General features: G+C 44.1%; 1 pseudogene; it reads left to right on the top strand.

Annotated features, from left to right (window-relative positions):
- Positions 1-2,073: 2,073 nt before the first annotated feature.
- Positions 2,074-2,237, top strand: LOC114216029 (U2 spliceosomal RNA; annotated as a pseudogene).
- Positions 2,238-5,541: the final 3,304 nt, after the last annotated feature.

Here is a 5,541-nt window from a genome sequence, read left to right as displayed (position 1 = left end):
TCCCAACATCTGTGGTTTGTCTGGGAAGTCCTATTATGAGATGCATAGTAAACCAATGGAATAGTAGGCAATGTCTTTAGGTTCTCAGTCTACCTCCTCTCCCCACCCCACAGCTTCCCACAAGTGGAAAAAGTGGAATTTTAGTCTACTTTGAAAGCATGTGGGGAATACCTACTTGGTGCTAGGAATTCCATAGGCAAAAATGTTAAAGATAAGGGCCTGAGAGGATGTGTAATATAAGATCTACCAACCAGAGCTAGAAACCCAAGAGCATTCTTTTGTGTTTCCTACACTTTCTATGAAAGAGGAAATTACTATTCATTTTTTTCCAAAACAGATGAACCAGAGAAGGAGAACTGATTAGCCTTGACACAGTTTCAAATCAAGATATAGCCCTATGATGTTTTCTGTTGTTCTGCAATACTGCAGTAACCATCATGTACCCAAACTTTCCAGCTTGAAAAATCTCACTTTCACCCTGGAAAAGCCCTCAGACATAAACCTTCAAGGACTCTGAAAGGCAAACTGGGCAAAGATGAGTGTGTGCTTTTGTCACCTGTGACATTGGTCAAATCTGTTTTCCTCCACAGTCGTTGTTTTCCCCATCTGCACAAAGAGGAAGTCCGACTAGACCCCTTCCAAATGAGACAGTTTACAGGTCTGGAAGCTCCCAGGCCTCATGACTCCTTTCCCTACTGTGTGGTAAGACCCTGATAGCTCTTTCTTCTTGGCTTCCCCACCCAGGGCCCCATACTCTCAGAGGAAAAGAATGAGAACAAACAGTCTGCATTACATAGTTGGAGTCTAGCTGTTATTTGGGTGACTGCCTCCTGGGTGGGGGTGGGATTGTCTTTACATTTTAACAAGGTCCCACGGGATTTCAGCGTTAGGCCAGTTGATAGCAAAAGGGAAGGGGAAAAGCAGACTTCCTGGCACCTTTGGCTCAACCCTCATGCCCCAGTGTTCTGTTTTTATGAATAATGTCCTAGAAAAGCCTATTTCATAGAAGAGGGAAGGAGCCATAGTTCAGAACTATTAGAAGGCAAATAAGAAGAAAAGGACTGATGGGAACTATAGCAAGAGGAAGGATTTGAGCCAAAAGGTTCTATTTAGAATATGCGGGGGGTCGGTTGGGAGGAGAGGAAGAACAGAGATGACCAGGAATGGCAGGTATATATCCAACAGGTTGCCAGTCCTGCAAAACTTGTCTACACGACCACAGGTTCTCCTGCTGTCTCAAATTGCCTCTCATGCAACTTCCAGGAGCTGCCATCATTGGTCTTTTGGTGGGGAGGTTGAGCCAACTTGCCCTCCATTAGGCTATGCTTAGCAATGTCAGACCTGGCAGAAAGAAGTCGGAAAGAAGTGATGCAGCAGCTCTGACATTTTGAGAATGTTAGCATGAACAGCTACCCTGGGGCCCAATGACCAGAACCATTGTCAGACAGAGGAACGCATGAACCACGGTTCATTTCAAGTTCTAAGAGGTCATTTGAGGTAAAAGCCATCTCAAAACCCCACCAACATTCCATCTACCCTCTCCTTGAGAACTTCCAATAACAAGGAGCTCATCAATTCTGTGTGTACTTCATTGTCAGACAACAAAAAGGGCTTCCTTTGAGCTAAAGAAGAAGTTCCCTCTCTGTAACTTGGACCCAGAGAACCCAGTTCAGTCCTGTGGGGTCACACAGGGGAAAAATAACTCCCTTCTTTGTGCCAGTTCCTCCCATTTCTGCAAATAAAACAAAGTGTGAACTGCTATCTGCCAAGCCCGTGTTCTTCAGGACTCTTTCATGATGAAATCTGAAGAATACCAGCCATTGTGGGAGAAGCAGAGGATCCTCCCATGAAACTATGAGACTCTCCAATGCTCTTCCATATAGAATGATCCTACCTCTGCTCTTGCCTCTCCACATCTGTCCACCTAGGGTTCTTCAGCAACTTCCATTGTCCTTTAAGGGAGCTTTCCATTTTCATCTAAATTTCATCTGAGTCAGAGAGAAACATAAGAGATTTGGTCTCCAGAACTAGCCACAATGCAAGCGTGTGAACTTTGATAGCTAGGGAACTGAGATGGCTTCTTGGTCTTTTGGCTAAGATCAAGTGTAGTATCTGTTATTATCAGCTTAATAGCTAGAGAATTGGTTTTTTAAAAAATCCTATTTTTGAGTGTTTTAAGTCAGATAGGAGAGCTGAGAGAGATACTTTGTCTACTAACTAGCCCAGGGCTATTTAAAGACCTATTGAGGACCAACAAAATAAGTCCCAGAGCCTAAGACAGGCCCTGGACAAGGACAAGGGGCCAGGAATATGGGAATGACAAGACAAAGACCGGAGCATAGCCAAAATTTTCTCAACAATGAGGGATATACAAAAGTAGGGAAAAAGGAAGTTATCTTTCAGGTCATTCCTTTTATCTTCATGGGTACTTTGTTCCCAGCCTCTTCCCACTGCCAGCAACAGGGACTGGTGTATTTGGGTGCTCCATAAATGCATGTGAAATAAATGAATCTTTCATCAAAACCCATTAAAAGCTCTAGGTTTGCATCCTTTGACCACTTACGTGGACCATTTATTAAGCACCAGCAGCATTCTAGGCACTGTGTCAGACACTGAAGAGTTTATAAGTAAATGTGACAGGAGCTCAGAGTTCAAAACCTGGCTGGGTAGGTGAGATATTTACCCAAGTGGCAGTAAGCACATAAAGATGTGATCAAGATTAGACAGGGTGGATGCTAAACATAGGGAGATGTTATAAAGGGGGTTAGCAGAAAGGCTCCGTGGGAAAGGACTCACTTCAACTCATCTTACTCTGTTAAACTTGAAGCTTGATATCCCCTCCTCAATTACAAGAACTCAGTCTGATTATTCAAACTGAAATTCTTAGACATGACTTTCCAGTCAGAACTGGAGGGAGAATTTTCCCATGGAGGGTCCTTTTTTCTGGCTCCCTCTCCACTTCCTGGCAAGACCTCAGTTGGCTCTCCTCTGGACGACCCACCCTATTGTAAACTTCTCCCTGGCAGCTCACCTTCTCCCTGGGTTTGCAACTGGGAATCTCATACCTGCCTGCAGCCAAAAGATTTCAGGAAATGGTGCTTTGGAAACACATCTTTAAAATGAAAACAGATAAAGGAGCTGGCAGTGGAGCCAAGGAAAACTCTACTCTTTGTGAAAAGCAAGCAGTTTGTTGGCAGTGAAAACCTACCTGCTCTAAGCCACCACCACATCCTCTAATAAATGCACTAGCACACACAAAGACACATGTACACACAAACGCTCAGTGAGTGGACTACAGAATATGCCCTTGAAAATTTGAGAACTCACTTGTGATGCACTTTGGCTGCTAGAGCCTCCAACCCTTCGAAGCTCTAACCTACCAGGCCTAGGTCACACACTTCCTTCTGGAGAAACATTTATGGCTTCCTCCTCCACAATGCAGACAATTTAAACCAAGTTGAGTGGAATTTTTGTAGGCATTTCTAAGTTAGATGCACCCTTTAGCAATTATTACCTACAAGCCCTGAGGGTTGTGTTTCTAATGTAGTAAAAAGAAAAATAGAAGATGGGAGTAGGGAACATTTCATCTACTAGGATGGCATTAGTAAGCTGATCCTCACTTTGTGGAAGGCAGCTGCACCCTACCAGGAAATGTCATTTCAATAATATCCCCTTGCATGGCTATAATACATTCCAATTTATAAAGTGCTTCCACTTGGCCAAGCCTCCCAACAGACCTGAGTAAATTGGCCAGGATACTCATCATAGCCTCATGCAGATGAGGACACTGATGAGCAGATGATGAGTGTCTTGCTTGAGCACAAACACGTGGGAAGGAAGCAGCCAACACATCTTCCTGCACTGCGTCCAGGGCTCTGTCCATCACCGCGTGCACTTTGCTTCTGCAGGGGCTCAAAGGTGTTCATAATTTGAACATCAGGCAATTCAACAACCTTGGAGTGTATCTTGAATATAGCTGAGTTTCTTGGAATCCCACCTCCAAAAGTGAAAGTACCCCAAATCACAAAATTGAATTACACATGTTGTTCTTTGAGTTTGTTTTTTCTTTTTTTAAGATTTTATTTATTTCTTTGAAAGGGAGAGCGAGCATGAGCAGGGGGAGGGGAAGAAGGACAACTGACACAGGGCTCAATCCCAGGACCCTGAGATCATGACCTGAGTTGAAAGCAGACACTTAACTAACAGAGCCACCCAGGCACCCCGTTCTTTGAGTTTCTTTAAAGAAACAGCACAAGTGTTTTCCCGCTAGAAATTCAGAGCACACAGAGAACTTCCTCTGAATCCTCTTTACATACCCCTCCTCTCTCCAGTATATGCCATGCCACCATGGCAGCAGAAAAGAGCCTCTCTCTCTCTCTTTCTATCCCTATTCTCTCATTTTCACAGTCTCACATTTACCCTCTGCATTTCCTGTTCTCTGTGTCTGACCCTCTAGGAGGGCACAGACAAGAGGTCCGAGCTGAGTTGGAAGCACTAACTCTGGCATCCCTTGATAAGCTGGAATGACAGAGATGACAAGGGGTCCCAATTCTGGGAGCGTGTTGGCAGGAACATGCCACAACACAGACACAGTTCAACACATCACTGGGCCCAGCCCCATCTAGGCCCAAAAGTAAAACTCATCTTGCAGGCAGGGAAGAAATCTGACATTTACTGAGCTGATAGCACACTAGAGTTATAGTCACTGGCAATACAAGAGACAAGATGCTGACACTATCCCCCTACGGGAAGATGAGCAGAGAGCCAAGTGGAAAAGCATGAGTATTCACTAAAAGGCAAATGTAGAAATACCCTCAGGGGAAGATGAGCCTCACATGAGGAAGAAAGGGATTAACCCCAAAGTGTCCAAGCACCAGGGAGCCACTGAAGCTGCTAAAAAGAACCCCAGCGACCCATGATCTGCCCCTGCTGTCAGCCCAGGTGAAAGCAGACCAAGAAGCAGAAGTTTGTATTTCTTTAGGATTAGTCCATGAATCCAGAGTTGCCCAGACTACCACTGCCTGTGATTATCTGCTTCCCATCCATGCTGTAAGTTCTCTGAAGACAAGTTCTAAAACACCTTTGTAACCTCAGTATCTGGTACAGCGCCTGGATTCTTAGAAAATAAGAAACAAATAAAGAAAAGGAAGATGGGGGTAGAAGAATGTCTCTAGTCATTACTCTTTCGGCCCCACTAATAAAAGATGGGAAAACTTCTACCTTTCCACAAATGTGATTGTCCCTGGTTCTTGTGATCATGAAGCTATATTAGGATTGTCAGTATCTTACAATGAGTTTTTGGATCTTAATCTGTCTTCACTGTAGAATGGTTTTGGGAGCCAGACTCAAGGGAATTATTTGGGTTCATAGAGTGAGTCTTGACTTTGGGACTCTAGGAAAGCCATGTGACTGGCTGTAACCTTGAAGTTAGAAACTAGATGTCCCTTTAGGGATATTATTATCCAGAATATGATGAGTTATTAGGATGATGATTTTCCTATTTATCGTCAGATTCAGTGTGAGGTCTGCTCTGTCCTGTTC

The sequence above is a fragment of the Eumetopias jubatus genome, unplaced genomic scaffold (assembly GCF_037043125.1).
Source record: "Eumetopias jubatus isolate StellerSeaLion01/CBP00866 unplaced genomic scaffold, mEumJub1_p1.0 scaffold_3, whole genome shotgun sequence".
NCBI lineage: Eukaryota > Metazoa > Chordata > Mammalia > Carnivora > Otariidae > Eumetopias > Eumetopias jubatus.
Note: the sequence above shows the minus strand (reverse complement) of the source record. Positions and strands in the feature narration are given on the sequence as shown.